Raw genomic sequence first — 26,049 nt, 5'->3', positions numbered from 1 at the left:
GACCTGACACATCTAAAACGAGACGACTACTAGAAATAACAGAGATGAAAATACTCCGACGAATATCAGGGAAAAGTCTGTTGGATAGGGAGAGAAACGAAAACATAAGAAGATCATGCAATGTAGAAGACATAAATGGATGGGTGACAAAACGGAAACAGGAGTGGAATGAACACATTAGCAGAATGGCAGATGATAGGATAGTAGGAATAGCACGAGATAAGTCACCAATTGGACGAAGAACTATTGGCAGACCAATAAAAAGATGGTGCGATAACTTAAACAATTTAGGAGGCTAATATTGAAGAAGAAACAGGCTTTAAAGCCTACATACAAGAAGGAAGAAGAAGAAGAAGAAGAAAACATATTGTATCACATATATTTAAGTTTATTACAATAAAACGTGAAATTCTTAAAGTTTGTACTAATTTATTAACACAAGCATTCCAAATGCGATCTTTCAACTAGATAACGCAAGACCTCATATTAACCGTGAAACTAGTGATGTTAGGAGAGAATATTCTCGGCCAGAAAATTCACTCTAGAATATTCTCGGCAAAAATTTTCTATATTTTCAAAAACCGAAACAAAAATAAAAACTAGATACGGGTCAAATTATTATAATTTAAAAAATATGTCTATGTCAAATCACTCAGGAAAAAAATTTTGGATCTCCGATTTGTCTGAAAATTGGTATAACGCTTCTGCGGGACGTAAAAATAAGATATTTAAGGCCAAAAAATCTTCTTCTTTTCTCAAAATGTGATTTTATGCGATTTTACAGTAATTTGGTGTTTATTTAAACAAATTTGCATTTTCTGTCGTAAAGTATCAATGAAAAACATAATATTTTAATAGAAAAGACTCAAAAATGTCATTATATGGCATTATAACAAGTTATTTTGAATCAAAACAAGTTTTTGATCAAATTTTATAGTGTAAAAAACGTTAAAATACCGTTTTTTACATTTTCCTCCATTCCCAAAATACATCATCATCGATTTGGCTTAAAATTCGCCCACAGATAGCCAAAAGATAGGACTTTAAGTGGTTACAAGGATTTGAATTATATTACAATACCAAAAAAATTACATGCAGTAATATCAGACTCAAAAGTATATATTAGTTCAATCGGGATAGCATTTGACCTTGAATGCCGAGCTGCCCAAAATTTTATTTTTCTGATCTTTAGGGGAGTCAATAGTAGCCTAAATTTAAAATCACGAATGAATTCCTCCGTTACGTTAGCCGACATCTTGATTTTAAAGGAGAACCTGTTTTGCTCAATATCTCCGCCATTTTTAACTTTTCGACAAAAATGGTAGGAACTGAAATTGTTCCAAATAAATCTTATTTACAATTATTACAATTTCTTTTTAACAATTTTTGTCGTGAGGTCGATATTTTCGAGTTAATTGTACTTACAGTAGACGCCTATATTTTTGACTATAATATTGCATGTAAATTTTTTGGTATTGTAATATAATTCAAATCCTTCTCACCACTTAAAGTCCTATGTTTTGTCTATCTGTGGGCAAATTTTCAGCCAAATCGATTATGATGTATTTTGGGAATGGAGAAAAATGTAAAAACGGTATTTTAACGTTATCTATACTATAAAATTTGATTAAAAGCTTGTTTTGAACCAAAGTAACTTGTTATAATACCATATAATGACATTTTTGAGTCCCTTCTATTAAAATATTATGTTTTCCATTGATACTTTACAATATAAAATGCAAATTTGTATAAATGAACACCAAATCACTGTAAAATCGCATAAAATAACATTTTGAGAAAAAAAGAAGAAGATTTTTTGACCTTAAATATCTTATTTTTACGTCCCGCAGAAGCTATATACCAATTTTCAGACAAATCGGAGGTCGAAAATTTTTTTTGCTCCAAAATTGAGTGATTTGAAATGGAATGACCCGTAGATATATTGTTTTTGCCAATCCCATGAACCACTAGCAAGGGTGTTTACAGTGTCAATATTTATTGTTTTGGTGCAATATTAACGTGCACATATTTAGAATGGTGTTCATTTAAGCACAGAAGAACAAGTTGAGGAAACTGAGTTTGTAGATAATTTAGCAACTTTAAAATATGGTGATGAGTCGGCTGAAATAATGGCAGATTTGGCACTTTATCGGTCTAAGGAGGGATTTTTTGGAAAACCATACGTTGGTACATGTTTCGGAACAAAATTAACTAAAATAGTAGTTGATGTATTAAGCATGCCTTTATCCAGTGCAGCGACTGAAGGAAGTTTCAGTACTTATGGTTTTTTTATCCAATCCTCTAAAAGAAACCGGCTCACTGCTGAACGGGCTCGTAAGGTAACTTTTATTGCTCACAATTTAAAATTGTTACGACGTAGATCAATCCATGACTGAGCTGGCCACTCGTGAAAAACAAAATCCCACAACTCATCAGTCCATTGAAATGCAGATTGTAGATGACTAGGATGAGCTAATGATAGAAATAGATTCTGAATCTGAGGTCTCATCTTTTATCATACCACATCGATTATTTGCTGTTAAGAAGAAAATGTCATGTTTTTATCAAAAAAATTTTGTGTTTTCTGTTGTTTTTGTATTTTTTTATATACAAAGAACACTGTTGTTTCGTCTCATAAATTTTGTATATAAGATCATGATTTTTAAACCCATCTTTTTTATCTTCAACACTATTCTTAAGTGCGTCATGGGGTTCATTCTCAAAAAATTCTCCATATCGAGAATATTCTCGGGAATATTCTCGAGAATATTCTCCGATTTTTCATTCTCGAGAATTTTCCAATGGTACGTGAAACTATGGAGTTCATACAAGAATCTAGTATAGAGACTTTGGAGTGGCCGTCAAGATCAGTTAATTTGTCACCCATCGAAAATGTGTGGGATATGGTAGGTGGAAAACTAAATCGATTGCCACGTCCTCCAGCAAACTTAAAGGGGTATACACACGCGAATAAGTACGCGACCTTATGACTCGACGACCTTTTTCGCGCGTGTGTCACCGCAAGTACTCCTACTTTAAGTCCGCCGAGTAAGTACGTCGTCGATCCAACAGGTTTGAAATCTCACTCGTAGCCTGTATATGTATCACTGCGTCGAGCCAAGAGCAGCGAGCCGTTATTTTATTGCGTTTAAGTTTTATGGGTCATTCCACGATATACTCTTGGATTATCGCGACAACGAATATTTTAGTGTACAACATATGAAGTACAAAAGTAAATGGCTCTAATAACTATTCCAATGAACAGAAATGTAATTTTCAATTTACTTTCGTTCTTCTTATTTTACAAAGCAAAATATTCGTTGTCGAGATAATCCAAGAGGGTCGTATATTCGTGGAATACGGTATACACCTATATTTTCTCTAATTTTTTAGAAAAGTTTTTAGAAAACCGTAAAAAACTATTTTAAGCTATTATACTAAATTATTTTAGATTATTTGTTTTTGAGTAAACCTACTTATTTATAGGCCTACCTTATATTAAATTATAATAGATCAAGAACAAGTGATATATTTCACATCATAGTTTTGACAGCTTACCACACTTACAAAAAATCAAATTATTCTTCTATTTAACATTATTCAGCTTATCGAATATGAGAAAGTAATTCTGAGGATGCAGGATACAGTTAATTTGCAAATAACTTTTTACTAGGTCTATTCCTAATTTTTTAATAAATTGTCTTCGTTGTTTAGTATATTCCCTATTAGGGTTATTATCAATGTTTGGTAAGCGTTTATTTATACTGGCGATATTATTTAGGACCCCATAAAAAATTACAAGTGGCAAGTGGCCAATTACAATTGATGAAACCACTAATACATTTCTATTTTTTTTGGTACATGTGATGTTACCTTCATAATATGTGCTCCAAGACTAAAAATAAAGGATCCTACAGGGCGGCCTTTAAACGCGGAATGGGACGTTTCGATGCCGCCGGTTCATCGCCGGCCGTTTCGATGCCGCCGGTTCATCGCCAGTCCATTTAATCGCCGTCATATCTCGCATTTCCTAGAATTCCTAATTAATACTAAAAATAACTAATAATTGTAACTGTCGAAAATTCGGAAATATATCAGATAGCGATTAATTGACTGGCGATGAATCGGCCGGCATCGGCATCGAACTGGCGGCATCGAAACGGCGGCGATGAAACGTCCTAGACCCCTTTAAACGATATTTTTTGTAAAATATAATGTAAAATGTAAGTGTTCATTTTTATGAAACGAAGGTACTGAAAATACCGACAATATACCTAAGTCTTCCGTGTGTCACCGACGGCGAGCCGAGTAAGTCCGCGATCTTTAAACCGCGTACTTAAAGTTTGCGTGTGTGTCACCCCTTTTAGAAGACTAATCACATGTCATAAGAAGAAAGATGAGTTACATTTTGTAATGAATTCATAAACCGTAAATATACGTGTTATCTCTAAAATAAATTATCATTCAGTCGAATCCGTGAACAAACTGTTTACCGTACTTATATACATAACATCATATCCGTTAATTAATTACTATAATTGGGACAGACAACACGTTATTAAAATATCTGTATTTGGCATTAGATTGGACCATGAAATTTCAAAAAGTGTGCCAATATGTATGAACATTTTATATGAATGTATGTACTGTTGTAGAATTGTTTTTTTTTAATTAAAAAAAAATATAGCTCATCATTTAAAAAGAAAATTAAATTTATATCGAAGACCATTAGATCATAGATTCTCATCCCAATCTAATTTAGCTATTAGACAGTGTTTCGGGAAAGAGAAAACGATTAGTGATAATGATTCGACGAAATGAATTGGTACACTACAACAACAATGTTTTTAAAATGTTTCCGGGAAGATTTAATGATGGTAAACATATTGTTTTAGTTTTTAAAAGTAAAAGTAGTAGGAAAAAAATGTGTAGGAAAAATCTAAATGATATTTCTTAAAATTTGACAAATTGGAAATGTGGTATGAAAGGTTTTGAGAGAGGCTTGTTTTTGATTGGGTGGAAAAGATCGGTAGAAGGGATAAGCGGGTTGCAGTCTGAATTTGCGAGAGAAGAGAGGGTCACTGTATATAATTGATATCTGATGAGAGCAGTCCAATTTTCAAAAGTGAGAAATCAGTGTATAGTGTTGTGATCGGCCTTTGCGAGCAGAATCAAGTTGAAACCAAATCGTCGACCGGTTGAAAAGTTAATATTCCTGGTCCGAGGGAGATTCCTTTGTTTTGTCTAGAACGAGTAGCTGATTGATATCTATTTGCACAAGATATCGAGCAAGGAGAAAATTGAGTGAGAGAATTCGAGCAAGTCCTGTGTTTTGTTGTGGAAGCAGTTTGGACGAGAGAGACCTTTTCGCAACATCCAGAGAGTACGTTAGGAGCATCGAGGACCACGCAATCTGGAAAAAGAGGAAGTGAAGAAGCAAAAAGGTTAGTCAAATCATTTGTCAGAAGGGAGAGAATTTGTTTATATCAGAACCATATTTGCTTATTTGTTTATTGAACATTACTATAACGCAGTTAGTCATTTCAAATTTAAGAATTCAATTCAAATAAATAAAAGTAAAATTTATTAAATTTAATATGAGAAAATAAAAAATTTATTTAAATATTTTTTTTGGTAAAACAAAGAGATATCAGAATTAAAGTTTGATTTATTAAATAAGAAATTGTTGCAACAAAGTTAAATTTAGTATTTTTAAAATCATATGTACACGGCTTATTTGGTAAATGAATAATATATTACATTTATATGATATTGAATGTTTTTAATTTCCCTGTTCCATCCTGGAAGAAGTAAGCAACTAGAAATACTAGAAGCCACAAACCATAGGTACTGTATCAAATACAGAATTAGCCCCGAGAATAAAATTTATTGGAATATTTAATTTGAATTTAGTTTTTGTTTTACATAGGCAGTGATTAAAGTAATTAAATAATTAATTGAATTAAGAATTTGCCAATCAATCTAAATAAAGTAGAGCATAACAGTACAGTCAAATGAAATTATTAAAATCATTCTTGTACTGTAAGCGAAAGGCCACACGGGCGATTTTTTACGGCGCCGTAAGAGCAGTAAACCTGACGAGGCATTGGTTGACTAACCAATTGTAGATGAACTAATGAATTAGGAGTTAGTCAACCAATGCCTGGTCAGGTTTACTGCTCTTACAGCGTCGTAAAAAATCGCCCGTGTGGCCTTTCGCTAAAGGCTAAGATGAAAAATTGTTAGCATAAGACATTTTTTTGAAAAAGATGGATTATCCCCTTAACTGATGAGCACATATCTGACAATAATTACACAAGAACAAATTCTTCTTCGTCTAAGGATTCACGTCCACATCTGAACATAAGCTTCTTCAAGTCTTTCTTTCCATTGTTTTTATTGTACGCTACTTGTAGCCAATTTTTCCCGGCAGTCCGTTTCAGATAATCTGTCCATCTCATAGGAGGTCTGCCTCTGATATGCCTAGCATTGCTCTTTCCATCGCGTATTGAGTGACTCTGAGTATATATACTCAGAAGGACAAATATATAAACTCAAAGAAGTATAATGATTCCAATGCCTAGGGCAACATTAATGTGGAGACCAAATTATGAAGGAAAAATTTTCAGCGAGGAAATTATTCTTCAATATTCGTATTTTTGCATAATTTGTTACAAAGGCTTCTTAGTAATACTGATACAACTCGTGGTTAAACCTTACTCTCCAAAATACCATTACATGGTATCTGATAAAAATATATTATGACAGTGATAACACCTATAGCATTATTGTTTATTATTATATGCCAGTGAAACAAAACAATGGAAAACTATGGAATGGAATATGGATAAAAAGAAGAAATATAGAACCAGAGAAGATGTATGAAGAACCAAAAAAGGTAGGGATCATAAAATCACAAAGACTGAGGTGGTTGGGACATACCATATACCATATACCCAAAGGATGTCCGACACGAGACTTAATAATACTAACGGGGGGAATAGGAGGAGAGAAGAAAAAGGTAGGCCAGATAGAAAAAAAACAAATGGTAGAAGGATGTTAAAAAGGATATAGAGAAATTTAAAAATCTCCAATTGGAAAAATACAGCAGCAAACAGAAATGAATGAAAATGATTTACTTCTTATTTATTATATTATTGGACATAGGTATCTCCCCAAAATTCCGACTCATATTTATCTCAGTTCAAAGATTGCGGTATTATATCAATTGTTCATAAATGTTGATTTATTGTTAAAAAAAACTTAAATGTACATAAATAGATAGCTGCTAATCAGTAGTCATAAATGTAACACTGTTATCAGCTGATAATTTTCACTGAAATCGAGTATGAAGCGGTTTAGAAACATCGGTATACACGGTGTTTGCATATTTACATAACTACAGGCGATTACAAAATTAAAAGGTGATAAAAAAATATATTAAATGCAAATCTGTGTTAAATGGCAACACGGCATAAAGAACATGTTGATTTAAATAAAGAATGTTAAGCCACTAAATTCAGATTTTTTTTTGCGTCGATTGATGTTTTATAATTATAATTTTATCTATTGTTTTCACCCATTTTGAAAACGGCGTTATCGAAATGCCTCCCACTTTTTCAGGTAAATATTTTCATACATGAAATGCCTCCCAGGTACAATCGAAATGCCTCCGTTACGTTAAATCATTTAGGCTGATATTTTGTCTATTTAATCTCTGTATAATGACAGAATGTTGCCAAATCATAATTTAAATAGGTAGTATCTATTTATTTTGATTTTTCTAATTCTTATTGCAGTGTACCTACATAAAATTTGTTTCACATAAATATTTCACAGTACGACATACACATTTCTTTTTAGAAAAGAAAGTTGTTACCCGACAATCTAATATCCAGCTTTTCTGGGTAATTCCAATTCCGATTCTAATCTCTTTTATATTTATAATTCCATTTTATAATTCCATAAATAGGTACTTTTACCTTAATCTTTTTGTTTGTTTATATTCTCCGGGTATTTTCTGGGTAATTCCAATTGCGATTCTAATCTCTTCTTAACGATTCCTTGAATATGTACTTTTACCTTAATATTTTTAAATGTTGGCCAAAGATACAGTAAAACGGTGGACATATACTAAAAAAACCTGCAAAGCATTTTTGTGAAAACACAGGGATGTGAAAATACGATAATTGAATCAATATTAGATCATAACCACGAGAAGTTGTCTGCCGAAGTTTACAATAGAAAAGCCGTAAGCAATTCAATAAAAAGAGCAGCCGTGAAAGATCTCAGCGAAAAACCAATGAAGCTCATCTGTAAAGAACTTAAGAAGACAAATATAGAGACATTTACTATCAATGACATCAACAGGGTGAGATAAAAATTTATATTATGCTAGAACCACAAATTCTTTAATTAAACTTCCCAAAAATATATCTGAATTTCATAAAGCTCTCGATTCATCTTCTATTATTACAAATAGAAATGAAAATTTTATAATTAAAAATGACAAAGATAATCATATTGTTATATTAACATGTTTTTCAAATCTTCGTTTTCTTTCGACTGTTTCCAATTGATATGTTGACGGAACTTTTGAATACTGTCCTCGTTTTTTCACTCAGTTGTTTAGTATACATGGCTTGAAAAATGGACATTATATTCCTCTTTTCTTTTGTTTACTTCAAGATAAATATATCATAGAAGAATGTTTTAAAATTAATTGTCCTGTATACCCTAAAGTAATAACTTCAGACTTTGAAATTTCCATTCATAATGGTATTCGTATGGGATTTCCTGAAGCAGATCTTCATGGATGTCGTTTTCATTTGGGTCAGGCATGGTATAGAAAGGTTCAAGCACTGGGATTAGCTCCAGAATACCGGGAAAAGGTGTTAACTCAACCGAAATTACGCATTTTCTTATTTATATTTTTGGTCTTTCATTCTTACATCCTAAAGATGGTAGCGATTTTTTTTATATAGATTTGGCAGAAATGAAACCAGTCGATGAAAGAGTCATCCAGCTTTGTGATTATCTTGTTGATAATTACATATCTGAAAATTCGACATTTTCTCCACATCTTCGGCTGAGCACTCTTCATGCTTTCAAAGAATCACAAACCCATGCGAAAGTTTTCATTCCAATTATAATACTTCTTTCTACTGCCCTCATCCTAACATTAATCATTTATTGATGTAATTTTACAATTTCAAATAAATACCTACATTAAAATGAATTCTGTTTCGACACCAAAAAAAAATTGTTGCGGAAAGTACAGCAAAAATACATTTTCTAAATGAAAAAATTTTAGAATTAAGAGAATGTAAAATATATAGATTACAATTTGTCAAAGTAGTATCAGTAGTAATTGCACAAGAGCTCTAAAATTATTGAATTTTTCCCGAGTGACACTTTGACAGTTTTAATTTCACGAGCCGAAGGCGAGTGATTATGTCAAAATGTCACGAAGGCAAAAATTCTATATTAATTTTAGAGATCGAGTGCAATTTGTTGCGATTATTTCATGAATAAAACTGTTCAAAACCAACATTTTATTTTAATTTATTTATGTAAGTACAAATTAGGACAATTAAACAAACAGAATTAATTTTACGGTTGAAAGTCATCACTTTTATAATTTTTAAAACATTAATTGTCATTAATGTCATTGGATGTATTTTTTTCGTAGCAACGAAGGGCATCTGACGTAATATACTTGACGACGGGAAATTATCAAAAATTATCGATTTAATTTAGATTTCTGTAGCTTTCTATTGGTCAGAATCTCCTATGAATGAAATAATCATATAAATTTAGGAAAAATATTTTGTAATTTTATATTTCCATACACATTTTTTTATTATTTTCCAAATAAGTTTTTTTGTTATGTTATTTTTAATAAATCTATAAAATACTTAATATGTTTTAGTATTTTTTGTTAAATTATTAATTATAAAAAATAATGGTTATAATAAAATATATATTATAATGGTTATAAAACTAGTTATATATGTATAAGTTAGTTAAAGTTTATAAATACCGCCTAGTTTCCATACTGTTTAATACATAAAGGTTAAAAATAAAATAAACTAAATAACAAAATACCAATTTTGCCAAAAATTTACAAAGGGACGAAGATGCGGCAACGTCTCACCTTCACATAAAGATTAGAACCATGTAATTTATTTAAACCTTGGGAGGCAATTCGTATGTGACCATTTTAGCGACAGGTAAGAAATCCTATTTCGGGAGGCATTTCATATGCGGCCTTTGAAAAAATGTGAAAACCGTGACTTATCCCTCTCCGTCTGTCCCAGGCACATTTGTAAACACCTTTGTCCTCCCCATTAGACCAGATAGAATGACAAATAGATAGATAGATAGATATTTATTTATTTATCATAATAGATAATACACAGAACAAAAACATTGCACTCCACACCTGTACTAATTACATAAGAATTGTCAAGGCAAGGAGCGCTGTATAATTATCATAAAGTATTACAAAAATTAAAAACATGAGACTAAACAAACAAAGAAATAAGCACTGTCAAATTAAATTAATCAGAAACATTCAATATATAAACCAAAAAAAAAAAGAAAAAATAAAAGAAAAATAAAAACACTGGAAGTACAACGAACATTGCCAATTGGTTTCTAGGTCTTAGTTTTAATATAACGGATTAATAATCTCTTAAAGATAGTTGCATTATGGCTATTTTTAATGTGATAAGGTATATTATTGAACTGTACAATTCCTTTATGAAACAAGCTTTTCATTGAACTGGACTTGTTGGTTGTTCTAACATAAAAATTTATTGAATTTGCAGCTCTAGTGCTATGCTCATGAACATTTGCTATCGGGACCAACTGACTGTTCAAATACTCAGGCAATAAATGGTTTACCATCTTAAATAAGAATGTCATAGATTGGACATACATAAAATGTTCAACTTTTAACCAATTTAAAGTTTTCAGCATATCTTGAATTCGAGTATATCGATTGCATCTCAATATTACTCGCATAGCCTTATTTTGGAGAATTTGAAGCCTGTCATAATTAGAACATCCTGTATAAATCAATGAACAACAATATAAAAAGTGAGGTAATATTAACGAATTATAAATTGTTAATTTAGTTTGAAATGTCAAAAATGGTGATACTCTTCGAAAAAAACCTATTTTTGAAGTTATACTTCTTTAGCCGCGATTGGGAGTGAATTTTTTATTATTCTGCGCGCATGCGCACACAGACAGTATGATATTAATTGCTAAATCTTTCAAGTTATGTATAAATATATCAGTGCAAAAAAAGGTGCGAAAAGAATATATTAGTGTTTTTAGTAAATATATTTATTATAATTTTTTGGTGTCTTTGGATTTGTCTTCTTCGGAAGTAAGAGAAGTGTTATTAAAACATTTATATTTATTATACTTCACTTCGTCTGTTTGTTATCGGGAATCGTCATTATGTTCGAGACTATATTATACACACAGAGCTCGTAGCGTTATTGGTATAGCATTCGGCTAGAGATCGAGAGGTCTTGGGTTCAAATCCGGATCATTTCTATTCTTTTTATTTTATTTTTGGAAAGTGGTAAGCATTAAAATCAGTTTAATATTTAAATAAAATAAAAATAAACTGTTTAAAGAATATTTATTTCGTTGAAATTAGATAATAGAAGTATGTATAACTTCTTACGTGCGTACAAAGTACACACACACATTTTTTCCCTATCTTTCTGCAAATGTAATCAACATGTTTACTAAAAGTTAGTTCCCTATCCAATATGAATCCCAAATACTTTATTTCCTGAACCATTTCAATTTTTTCATTATTTAATTTAATGTGAACATCCAAACTTAAGAATTTCCCGAAGAGTATTATTACCAATAAACATGTATTTGGATTTTAACTCATCGACTTTCAATTTGTTTAACTTAAATCTTTCAGTTAATAAATGCAATTCACGATTCATCGTGTCCACTACATCAACAAAATCTTCCCCATAAAAATATATTAATGTGTCATCAGCAAAAAGATGAATTTTAGATTTGCTTAATACGTTTCCCAAATCATTAATGTATAATATGAAAAGTAGAGGTCCAAGTACACTGCCTTGCGGCACACCAATATCATTTAACTATGGATTTGACATTTCACTATTCAATTTAGTCCTTTGGTACCTATTTGACAGATAATTTTCCAGCCAATTAAAAACTGTCCCGTTAAAACCATATTTCTTTAATTTCAAAAGAAGTATAATATGACGATCTATTGTTTCAAATGCTCTTTTGAGATCTATAAAAACTGCGCATATACCGACCCCTGTCGTATCTAAAATACTTTTCATATCTGAGACAACTAACTGTAATGCGGTCTCACATGAATGAGAATTTCTAAATCCAGACTGGTAATTATACAGGATATTATTTGAAGTAATAAATTTAGTCAGCTGATTGTACACCACAATTTCTAAAACTTTTTCACAAAATGGGAGCATATTTATTGGTCGTAATTGATCAAGTTTATTAGTATTAGGAACTTTTGGAACAGGAACTATAGTTGATATTTTAAATTGCTTGGGCACCAGGCCCTTCTCTAAACTCATATTAATTAAATTTAATAAAGGATAACCTAACACATGAAATAGATTTTTGATAATATCAAGACCTACTTCATCCGTACTATTTTTTTTTATATTGTACTTTGATTATATCATATAGTTGGTTTAGTGATATGCTCTCAAAAGTTTCAAAATTTACATCAGATGAAACAACTGTATTTTGGTCAAAACTTACAATAATATCTTTAATACTATCAACATAATATTGATTTAATATGTTTGCCAAATTTACACTATATGTTACACCTTCATGTTCAAGACTTTGAAATTGTGATGTAGTTTTATTAGTTCCTACTAACTGTTTGAGATGTTTCCACATTTGTTTAGAATTACCCCTATTCCTATCAATATTTGACTCATAAAATCTAATTTTAACTTGTTTTAAAATTCCAACACAGTTATTTCTTTCAATTTTATAGTTATTCCAATCTACGCAATCGTTTGTAAACAAAAATCTTTTATAAGCAAGATTTTTATTCTTAACTGCCAATTTACAAGTGTTGTCAAACCATTTATTACCAAAGTTCTTAACTTCCACAGTTTTAACCGGTGACACTCTATTCAAAACATCTACGATATTATTGACGAAAGTATCAGTAACTTCATCGATGTTTACCGAAGAATATGCCCAATCTTTTTCAATCAACATGTTTACCATATTATCATATATTATTTTAGAACGAATTTGTTTTGTTTCAATGACTTCACTTTTAGTTACTTTATTATTGAGCACATATACAATACAGTGATCAGATATTATGTAATTTTTTTCTACATGAGCAGTTAACGTATAGTCATTACTTATGACAAGATCAATCATAGATTTTGAATCTTTAAAAATTCTTGTATATTCATTTACAAGTTGCTGCATTCCATTATTTTCTATATATTCTTTCAATTTACTTGTACCCTGACAATTTTTATCATAATGTATGTTGAAATCTCCAGCAATTACTATACTACAACTACTATGTGATTCATAATAATCATCCATCCACTTGAAAAATACATCAATGAATTCACTTATACTACCACTTGGCGATCTATAAATACCCACTATTCCATAATATGATCCATTAATTACAATATCCAAAGACAAAACCCACAAACTCTTGTCAATAATAAATGTTTTGATATTATTGACTTTTATGTATTCTTTCGTATAAATTAGAACTCCTCCTGTATGACGACTACGATCTGTACGATCTAGTGATACAAGTTTCCGTTAAACATAAAATGTGTGGGTCATATACCTGAACATAAAGTTTGATTTCATCGCAATGTTTATAGTAACTTTCAGCATTAATACAAGAAAGAAGAAGATTATCTGTACACTTTTTATTTGTGCGTGTAATATTTGAAGGCGTCTTTGATGGCTAGATATTATACCCTATTCTTTCTTTGGCTTTTAATAACTGTCTTTGATAACTACTACAATTTCTATCAAATACATTATGGTTATAATTAACATGTTTAAGTTTAAGAATTTCATTTGCATATTTACAGTTAACACAAGTAAAATTATCGCCACAAATGAAGTGGCGAATGAAAGCTTATAAGCCAAGGATAATATTAAAGGTGAGAAATTTGACCTAGGACTTCCGGTTTTAGAGTTGCAACCGGAAGTACTGTTTTAAAGTCGCCGAAATAGTACAAGCAATATATTACTCGACGCGCCTTAGCACGACGAGAACAAATACATAATTCCGGTTTCATGGTTGTCTGTCTGCCCATCTGTGGCAGATAACTCCTCCGTTATTAAAACAGAATTACAAATGAGGTGTCGAATGAGAGCTTTTAACCCAAAGATGCTATTAGAGGTAAGAAATTTGACATCGGACTTCCGATTGTAGAGTTGCATAAAATTATAGTCGTGTATAAAATTTTTTAACAAATTACCTGTTAGAATTAAATTGCAACAGAATTTTAATATATTTAGAACTGAAATAAAAAGAATTTTATTGGATTTAGGACCATATTCTGTGTATGAGTTTTTAAATCACACATTTTAACTTTTAACTTATTAGTAGTTGTAATTGTAATTTTGTATGTATATTAGACACTTATTATTCAATTGTGGCAATTTGCTATAAGTGTGTTGTTTACAATTTTTTTAATAAAAGATATTTTGAATTTGAATTTGCAACCGGAAGTCCTCTTTTAAAGTAGCCGAAATAGTTTTCCCAAGTTTTTTTATGTATTTTTACCCGTAGAACACGAATTTTTTGGGTAACAGTCGATCCGGATGTCGATAAGATTGTTATAAACAAAGAACTTGAGGAATCACATAACAGCGATTTTTCGCGAAACAAAATATCGTTTTGTACTTTTTGGGTCATTTTAAGCAAAAAATATTTTTACAAGTTTTTTCGTAGGATGCATAGTTTTCGACATAAACGCGGTTGAACTTTCAAAAAAATCGAAAAATTGCAATTTTTCAACCCGAATAACTTTTGATTGAAAAATAAAATAGCAATTCTGCTTACCGCATTTGAAAGTTAAAGTCAAATTCTATCGGTTTTGACTACTTTCATTGCTAAAAATTATGTTTTTATTGTTAAACAAAGCTATAAACACATAGTGATTGAATGATGTTTTCAATGCATTTCCCATTTGAAATCGAACGAGTAGGCGCGCATACATACAATTTCTACGTAGATTACGTACATTAAGAAGCATGCATTGGGCACGGGAAACACTATGTGTTTATGGCTTTGTTTAACAAATAAAAACTTAATTTTTAGCAATGCAAATAATCAAAACCGATAGAATTTGACTTGAATTTTCAAATGCAGTAAGCAGAATTGCTATTTTATTTTTTAATCAAAAGTTATTCGGGTTCAAAAATTGCACTTTTTCGATTTTTTGAAAGTTCAACCGCGTTTATCTCTAAAACTATGCATCCTACGAAAAAACTTGTAAGACCATGTATTGCTGAGAATCACCCAAAAAATACAAAAAAATGTTTTGTTTTGCGAAAAATCGCTGTTATGGAATTCCTCAAGTTCTTTGTTTATAACCAACTTATCGACATTCGGATCAACTGTTACCCAAAAAATTCGTGTTCTACGGGTCAAAATACATAAAAAAAAACTTGGGTAAGTCCATCTGAATTAAGGAGGCCGTTGTACCCCCCCCCCCCCCCTGGCGACAGGACTAATATGTATACTTTCGGTTTCATGCCTGTCTGTCTGCGAATATTACTTTTACGTTATTAGAACTGACAATTTAGGCGTCAAGTGAGAGCTTATATAGTCCATTCTTTCACGGTTTTTGCTCTAAATTTTAAAGAACCGCTTGGATTGACATGAAATTTGGCATACGTATAGCTTACATGTCAAAGAAAAAAAGTGATATTGTGCCGATGTGTGCTTTTGCCCTGGGGGTGACTTTAACCCCCTGTTCGGGGTAAAAATATATGTCCAAAATAAGTCCGGAAATGGGTAAACTGACTAATTTTAAGTAACTTTTGTTCTATAGAACTTTTCCGCCAAGTCAACACTTTTCGAGTTATTTGCGAGTGAATATGTTCATTTTTCAACAAAATAACCACATTTTAGACGGTTTTTCGCAAATAACTCAAAAAATAAGTATTTTGTCAAAAAAAACATTCTTAGCAAAAATATAGCCTATAAGAAAGTAAAAATAATGGTGTACGCGTTAGGTCTCTGAATCTCGTAGAACCAGAGTTATAGCCAATGAAAAATAGATTCATATTCACCAAATTTCAAATAGAACATTTCGACGTGAAATATCCAAAAAATTAAGCACTTTTGGGGAAAACCTATTATAACTTTTTTAAAGTGTTTAAAAAAAGCTTTATTTCTGTTTTTACAAACAGTTTCTAGCATTAAATTTAAGCAAGTTACGCTCAAAATAAAGTTGGTCCCTTTTGTTTTTGCAAAAAAAAATCGGGAAGACCACCCCCTAATTAGCAACTTAAATGAAATTAATCGTTATTGCTCCACAAATTATTTTACTTATGTTGTGTTTATATGGTCTGTAAGTTTCATCGATTCAAAGTGCTTATTTTTGAAAAAATTTGGTTTTAAATTAAAATTTTTAAAAATTAAAATTTTGAAAAATATGCTTTTTTTCAAAATAACTTAAAAATTGTTAGAGATACCAAAAATCTCGAAAAACAAAAAAAGTCAGATTTGCTTTTCTGAATATCATGTATTTTTTTGTTTTTCTGTTAGACAAAAATTTATTAAGATTTGGTGTTTCTAAATTTGCGTACATTCGTGATCAGTGACTCGTTCAACCCCTTTTAACTACAGCCCTTTCAATAATAAGAACTTTGAACCGATGAAACTTACGGATCATATAAACAATATATACACGAGTCAAGAAACTTGTGAAGTCGTAACGATTAAGTTCATTTAAGATACTAATTAGGGGGTGATTTTCTCGATTTTTTTACCAAAACCAAAAGGGACTAACTTTATTTTGAGCGTAACTTGTTTAATTTTGATGCTAGAATTTTTTTTTATAAAACAAAAATGAAGCTTTTTTAAAACACTTTAAATAATATGTAATGAGTTTTCCCCGAAATGTGCTTCATTTTTGGTTATTTCACGTTAAAGTATTCCATTTGGAATTTGACGAATATGAACCTATTTTTCATTAGCTATAACTCTGCTTCTACTAGGTGTAGAGACGTGATATATACACCATTTTTTTAAATTTTCTACAGGCTATATTTTTGCTAAGAATGTTTTTTCGACAAAATACTTACTATTTGAGTTATTTGCGAAAAACCGTCTAAAAGCGTGGTTATTTTCTTGAAAAAAATGAACATATTCACTGCCAAATAACTCGAAAAGTATTGACTTAGTGAAAAAACTTTATAAAACAAAAGTTACTTAAAATTAGCCAATTTATCCATTTCCTGACTTTCTTTGGACGAATATTTTTTCATCCCCAAGAAGGGGTGAAAACCACCCCCAGGGCAAAAGCACATATCGGCACAATATCACTTTTTTTCTTTAACTTGTTAGCTATGTGTATGCCAAATTTCATGTCAATCCAAGAGGTTCTTTAAAATTTAGAGGTTTTGCAATATTTTACCGTTAAAAAACGGACTAATAGCTTATATATCAAGAATGGTATTACATATTACATATAAATATGACAAAATTAAACTCTTCCGGTTCCAGAGTTGCAACTGGAAGTAGATACTGTTTTAAAGTCGCCGAAATAGTACAAGCGATATATTACTTGACACGCCTTAACAAGACAAGAATAAAAATATATACTTCCGATTTTATATCACTTCCGGTTAAAAAGGTGGAATCGGAAGTGCCACATTATAGTAGCAGAAATAGTACCGGGTGTCCCAATAAGAATGGCGCTCGGCCATATCTCAGGAACCGTTTATAGTACAGCTTTGAGAAAAAAATATTTATAATAAAAGTTGCCTCGAGAAAAGCCTGGAAATTATTTTCATAATTGTAGGTCCACCGCTAGAGGGCGTAATTGAATATCAAAAATTAAAAAATCGAAATTTTACAAAATTTGCCTAATAAAAGGGCACTGGAAATCCGATTATCGTATTCTTCATAAAATTATGCGTATACTTTATTGCACAAGTTTAAGTCTACCTGTGCAAATAAGAGGTGGGGGTGAGTGGGAACCTTGTTATGAAAAAATCGCTGTAAGTCCGGTTGTCCTTAATCGATTTTTGAAAACTTGGTCTTGTTGAAAACAGCTCTTTTTCGTCAATGTAACAGTTATAATTTGGAAACAGCCTATTACGTAATATGCCGGCTAGGAGGCGCTATTTATTTTCTTTTTAGTAATCTAGTTTTCTTTGGAAAATATTAAATACAAGTATGTATTTCTTTTTCCTGTATTACAAAATTAGACCAAATTAGCAACAGAATACCGAAAACCGCATGTCGATACCTTTTTTCTATCTCGAGATATCTTAAGAAACGTGTAAATTTTAAACATAACTGTTGCTGTCATATAAGTGGAAATATATTTATAGAAGCACGTAGTGTGCTATGGAAGAAAACAAAGGAACATTGTCCAGATGTCACCGTATGTGATGAATCAAAACAACAATAAGACAAATATCACTATAAAATATAACAAAAAAAGAGTGTGTGTACTTTGTACGCGAGTAAGAAGTTATACTTCTATTATTATGATTTTAACGAAATAAATATATTTTAAACAGTTTAATTTTATTTTTATTTAAATATTACACTAATTTTAATACTTAAAATAATACCAAAAAAATAGCGTTAATATGTAAATTTTTATGAATTGTTGCCTCCGCGCATTTGCTTTTCTCTCGATGAATCGTAGAAAATGTAAAAAACGTCAGATTTTCTACAAAAATTTTTAATTTTTATTTCATTATATTTTAATATCAATTATCCTATTCCCAACTAAGATAAATACATAACTGTTATTGTCACCGGTAAACTAAGTTAAGGAAGTCAAAGTGGAAACAAGTAGTGTGTGAAAAAAATAGAACTATTAGAAGTATTAACTTCAAAAAGTCATCATGTGTCAAATTATATGTCAAATCAGTAAAACATAAAAATTTGTTCATTGATGGTTTGTTGCGGTTTGTTTCTATTAAATTTTATATAAAATTTATACAGAGTGAAATTCAAGATGATTCTTACATACTAAGAAGCATTTGACATGATAGCCACATTCTTTGAATGCATTAGAAATGCAGCTGTTGTAGCTAGAATATATGCAATGAAATATCCCCAAAGACGTCACCCCAGTAGTAGAGTTTTTCATATTTTGTTTTGATTTATTATATACGGTGACATCTGGAAAATGTTTCTTTGTTTTTTTCCATAGCACACTACTTGCTTCTATATATTTCCACTATAAATTTACACTGTTCTCGAGAGATATCTCGAGATAGAAAAAAGGTATAGACATGCGGTTTTCGGTATTTTGTTGCTAATTTGGTCTAATTTTGTAATATAGGAAAAAAAATACATACTTGTATTTAATATTTTCCAAAGAAAACTAGATTTCTAAAAAGAAAATAAATAGCGCCTCCTAGCTGGCATATTACGTAATAGGCTGTTTCCAAATTATAACTATTGCATTGACGAAAAAGAGCTGTTTTCAACAAGACCAAGTTTTCAAAAATCGATTAAGCAGAACCGGACTTACAGCGATTTTTTCATAACAAGGTTTCCACTCACCCCCACCTCTTATTTGCACAGGTAGACTTAAACTTGTGAAATAAAATATACGCAGATTTTTATGAAGAATACGATAATCGGATTTCCAGTGCCCTTTCATTAGGCAAATTTTGTAAAATTTCGATTTTTTAATTTTTGATATTCAATTACGCCCTCTAGCGGTGGACTTACAATTATGAAAATAATTTCCAGGCTTTTCTCGAGGCAACTTTTGTTATAAAAATTTTTTTCCCAAAGCTGTACTATAAACGGTTCCTGAGATATGGTCGAGCGCCATTCTTATTGGGACACCCGGTACATGTGATATATCCATCATCGCGTATTAAAAAGTCAAGCTCGAATATTTAGTTCAGGTTTTGATGTCATTTCCAGATAAAAAGTTATGACCGGATGTTTGACAAAAATGACTCAAAATTAGTCGACGCAAAATTACATGAAGGGTTCAAATATCGACTTCCAGTTCTACTTCCGGCGTTGGGTGAAAACCTAGGACTCACGAAGTCCAATTGCCTGTTATAACCGTCTTTATAGGATTAGAAAAAAATTAATATATTATGTAAACAGCATTAATCCAAAATTTTACGCCTACGGTCTGAGGGGGATAGGTGCAAAATTTTGGCTCCAATGCTTTTTAAATGTATTCATTTTTTCGAATCCTGAGAAAACTAATAAGTATCTACTTTTGAAAAATTTAAACGCAGAATGAAAGATTACGTTATTACTGAGGGTCGAAAGTCCTTGAAAACTTCTATAATGTTTATTTTAATAAGTTACAGTTACAGGGGTGAAAAAAATTGAAAATTTAGTGTGATTTTCAATTTCAAATATTTCATTCTAACGAAACTTTTTGTTTATTCTAAGGGACTGTCGGTCCTCGGTAATAATGTAATCTTTCATTCTGGGTTTAAATTTTTCAAAAATACTTATTACTTTTCTCAGCATTCGAAAAAAAATGAATGCATTTAAATATCATTGGACCAAGATTGTGCGCCTACCCCCTTAATTAAACAGAGTTTTTTTAAACGAGCGTCTTTCAAAGTTCTGTAAGTGTACAAATTTTGAAATTAATATGAAGTGTAAAACTTGCGAAATTATTTTACATATTTATTTATAAGCCAAAAAATTGTTAATAACTTTAAAAAATTCCCTAGGCTCACACAAATAAATCTAAAATCAAATGGGTATATCAATGAGTTAGAGAGTGTGATTCGCCAGTTCATAAATCTTTCTGCAGGTATTAAGGTCATAAGGCAGAAGCTAATTCTTATCTTATAGATACTAAAGTAGGTATAATTTGGTCAGTTGTACTAAAGTATATACCTAGTTCCTCTAATTGACGTAGCTCATGCTGGGTTAAGCTGTTTTCAATAGCCACTAGACTGATAGAATTTATGAATACGACAGTTTTATGGACTTCAAAAATGTGATTTCCATAAACTTTAATTACATTTTACTTACGCTGTTATTAATCAAAATTCAGAGTTGGCGCAATAATATGAAATGATTATAATTTAGAGACTAATCTATTCATGTAAGTAAATTTTATGTCATTTAAGTATTATATTTTCCATATAAGATGTGTGCGGTGTCCTTTACAATTTTTTTGCCGATCCTGGATTGCTAATTTATTTATGCAAAAACTAGTAAACCGTGCCTAATAAAATTTAGCACATGTTTCAGTCATATTATAAAGCTTTTCTAGGCGGAATATTAAGGCTGTAAGTCACGTTTAAGGGGGTCGAAAAAATTAAAAGGAAATACTCCATTTTTGCACTTTTTTCGTTTATTATTCGTATTTTTTAAATAATACATATTAAATGTTCAATTTCTAGCTACTCAATTATTATGAAAAAGTGAAAAACGAACCTTTTATATTCTATGTTTTTTTAGAGGCAATATCTCTTGAGTGTAGGTGAAAATACGGGGCCCAAAAAGCAAAAAATTTTCGCTTTTTCCAAATTTTGTTAACCTTTAACTACCCGCGCATCAAGTTATAACATAACTACACACGTGGCGTACTTTATATGCCACAAGAAAATACACTTAAAAACAGCAGATTTGTTTTTTTTTTTTTGAAAAAATACACTTAGTTGTTTGTTATAAACCTTATTCGGCATCAGTGAATATTTGGAGTTCCTTCTCAGTAAGTCAATTGGGATTTATAACTGGAATCATGGAATAAATGGATTCCATGATAAATAAAATTACTAATAAAATTTTTTTTGAAATGTGATTTTTTCAGGGTTGCAAAAAAACATGTTTTTTTAATTTTAAACAAAACAAACGTTTTTTTTTGTTTTAAACCTGTTTTTTTTTGTTTTTAAATTGCATGTTTTAAACAAATAAAACTTGTTTAAAACACATGTTTTTTGTTTTAAACGTTTTTTTTTTTGCTTTAAAAATGTTTTTGTTTTTAAATTTTATATTTTAAACAAATAAAACTTAGAAGAAAACATTGTTTAAATCATATTTTCCTAAACATAATATTAATTGAAAGTGTTTGATCTATTATTATTATTCTACTAAATAATAGATAAGAAAACCAATTGCAAAATTAGGAGCTATTGCCTGGGCAGACTATTTACTATTTATAAATCCGCATTACAAGTTGGCTATTGCAATAACGTCTATTGTCAGTTATTTTGTGCTGTTTCTGGTGGTGCTTAGTGTTTTTTTTAAACATGCAAATGATTTGGTGACCCCAGCTCATTTTTTGGCAAATTTGCTTGATCATCGCTTTATTGAAAATAAACTTATCATCCATCCATTATAAATTATCATCCAGAAGCATTTTAGATTATTATTATTACCAGGCAAAGTGTGTACCCTTTACTCCATATGTTTTCTAAACACCTATATTGAGAATGTAAAACCATTGGCATGGTGGCGTTCTAAGAAAAATATAAATAGGTATACTACAGCATTGAAACTTGCTCAACAGCTTCACACAGCTGTTGCATCGTCAGCCAACATAGAAGACTCTTCTGATCATAAGGTTTACCATTCCAAACTACGTAATCGGCTAGGCAATGTCAAAGCTGCTAAGTTGGTTTCAATTTTTAAAGAGCTTAATTCCATCAGTGATGACGTGACTGATTTAAATTACAAGATTACTATGAGTCTGAAACAGTTTTGAGAAATTGATTAACTCTTCTTTGCAAAATATTTTCAGTTTTCCATTTTTTTTTTTTTGTGTTCAGATTATTAATAAATAAATAATATATATGTTAAAAAGTTTATATAATGTATTTGAGAATTTTTTTGATGTTATATTAGTAAAGAAAATTTAAAAAAAGCAATTGTTTAATTTAAGTGTTTTAAACAAAAACTGTTTTAAACATAAGCAAACGTTTAAAACACGTTTAAAACAGTTGATTAAAACAAAATGTTTAAAACAAAACAACCCTGGATTTTTTGTAGGAGAAAAAGTATTGTTTATAAAGAAAAATATATTTTGTGCCATAATGACTAAAAAACGATTGAAATATGTACTTATATTACGACTTATATTAATATAATCGTGACGTATATTGTCCACCACCGGAAACAACAAATAATAAACTGTAAATTACGATCTTCTCAGAACGCCGATTATAACGAAACTAAAACCAAATTGCAAAGCACATTCCAGATAGGTTAGAGAGATAAACAGGGTCAAAAATTAATTTTTTAAATATATTTGCAGTAGAATTCTTATATCTGGCGTACAAAATAGGCCAGCACGTGTAGTTAAAGGTTAAATAAAAAATAAAGCACAAGGTTTGCGACTGGCGCATATCGTGAGTATCTTGAAGTGATTCCAACAAAAAAAAATAGACTCTAGACCAGGGGTGGGCAAAAGCCGGCCCGCAGGCCAGATCTGGCCCTTTTTCTTACTTTATCTGGCCCATTGAGAAATCCTGCAAGCAATTTTTTTAAGAGCTTAGGCGCAATGTTTTTTAAATGCATTCATATTTTTCAATTCCTGAGAAAACTGATAAGTATTTTTTTAAATTTTAAACGCAGAATGAAATATTATATTATTACTGAGTGCCGAAAGTCCCTGAAAACTTCTATAATGTTTATCACAGAGGTGAAAAAGAAAGAGAACTTACGTTATCATTTCTTAGTATATTCCCTTTCTCCTTGCTGTCTTTCTCCTTTTAATGATGGTCAAAAGTTTTCTGTTCTTTTCCATTCTGTGCAACACCATTTCGTTTGTAATATGATCGGTCCATAGTATTTTCATGATTCCCCTAAAAAGCAACATCTCAAAATCTTGCAGCTTTTTCATTAAGTCAGCATTAACAATCCAGTAATGAAGAATAGAGTGGACATAACATTTTTATTATTATCCCTGTTATTTATAGCGTTCTCCGCCTTCCGGTTGCCAGTTTCCAGCTTCGTCCATCAGTGCATTCGGCAGGGTGAATGTTCCTTTCTGACATTGCCTTCTGAATACAGCCTAGCCAGGATTGTTTTGGCGTTCCTTTCTTCTTTCTTTTCCTTGGCGTCCATTTTAAAATTTGTTTTGGCAGCCTGTGGTCGTCCATTGTCGTACATGACCATACCAGATCAGTTGCTTTCTTTGAATTTCGCCTATGATGGTTGACTTGACATAACATTTTACCATCCGATATCAGATTTGCAAATTGAATCTTTGGTTACTCAAAAATTTCCTCTTCTTCAAAAAGGCTGCTCTTGATTACTCTATTCTTGATCGAATTTCTGAAGTTCATTTTTTATCTGGATCCTTGTTATGGCTTAATATAATGGACCATAATAATTAAAAATTTCGTAATTTTTCTGGGAACAAATTGTTTGCATGTACACACCAGAAAGACAATTTTTTATTATTAACAGTCGAATGTCTTTATAGTATTTTTGACAAAAAAATTGCTTGGGCAGAGAAAAACCTCCACCAAAAATATTAGCGTACATACTGGGTATAGTCCTCCGGCCCGGGAGACATTTTGAAAATTTCATTTTGGCCCATGCTTAAAAGTATTTGCCCACCCCTGCTCTAGACTATGGAAATTCTGCATTTCAAAAAAGATCTCGCCTGGACTAAAAGTGAAAATAACATTCTGCAGATTATAAAAGCTCTAACATGTACATAATTTGGATAATAATAATAGCCTACTTCCCACCACGTATAGACTTCAAATCTAGGTGAAATGTACTACATTCTTAAGTAAAAAAAAACTCAAATTACGTAACTATAAGAAAAAGTAAAAGTAACTTTCACTCGCTTTTTAAAACAACTTGTTCAAAAGCTGCCTTTATGAAATTTCATTTAGAAAAACAAAACAGATTTCTACCAAATAATTTTACTGAAAAAAATTGAAGGTGACAACAATATTTTTAAAATACATAACCTGAAAAAATTCCTAATGTCAAGCGGCTAAAATCATATGTTTATGAAATGAAAACAGATGAAACAGATAATTAAAATATAATTAATTCACTCACCATTTACACCAGAGGAAAAAATAATTTGAATGACCTATCTCCAATAAACACACATAACATCTCTGTGGACTTCGACCATTTTATTCTTCTGTGTTCTTCTGTTATGAATATGAATAGTTGAATGAAGGTTGAATGTGAATGTTGAATGCGCCTATGTTCATTGGTATTAGTTCACGGATTTATTGAAAATTGGACTTCAGAAAAAATATTCATCTCGGATTCACCTCGGACAGTTTACCCGAACACAGTTTATTGGCTTGTCTGTGAACAGTAGAATTGAGTACTTCAATAATTGAGGGGTATAGAATCAAAACTCGCTTTTAAACAAACAAACTCTTTAGGAGAACGCAAGTTTTGAAACAATTCCCTGTTTTGGAGATGGAATTGTACAACTTTTGTTTTTTGCCGATTTTAATGGAATAAGATTGATATAGTGGTACAACAGATCTTATCGGTTCCAATGACGGTAATGTCTTGGAAGATCGTGCCTAAAATCGGTAATTTTCTCAACCTACAGGTTTTTGAAGTTATACTTCTTTAGGCGCGATCGAGAGTAAAATTTCATAATTCTGCGCGCATGCGCACAGTATGGCGTTTAGTTGCTAAAAACTTTCTAGTTATGTATAAATATATCAGTGCAAGAAAAGGTGTGAAAAGAATATATTAGTGTTTTTAGTAAATACATTTATTGAAGTTATACTTCTTTACCGGCGATAGAGGGTGAATTTTTATATGTTAAAACCTATCAGCCCGGTGCATGCGCATTATAAATTTGTTCTGATTGG

At 30.9% G+C, this 26,049-nt stretch overlaps 1 protein-coding gene across 1 annotated transcript in view; it reads right to left on the bottom strand.

The window, feature by feature from the left end:
• LOC126886843 (mitochondrial uncoupling protein 4) overlaps positions 1–25,419 on the bottom strand; it is a 67,018-nt gene extending 41,599 nt beyond the window's left edge. Inside the window, exon 1 of the mRNA XM_050653951.1 lies at positions 25,265–25,419. The gene's annotated coding sequence lies outside the window, so the exon portion shown is untranslated. The remainder of the gene's footprint in view (positions 1–25,264) is intronic.
• Between the last annotated feature and the right edge of the window lie 630 nt (positions 25,420–26,049).

This window comes from Diabrotica virgifera, chromosome 1 (genome assembly GCF_917563875.1).
Source record: "Diabrotica virgifera virgifera chromosome 1, PGI_DIABVI_V3a".
NCBI lineage: Eukaryota > Metazoa > Arthropoda > Insecta > Coleoptera > Chrysomelidae > Diabrotica > Diabrotica virgifera.
Note: the sequence above shows the minus strand (reverse complement) of the source record. Positions and strands in the feature narration are given on the sequence as shown.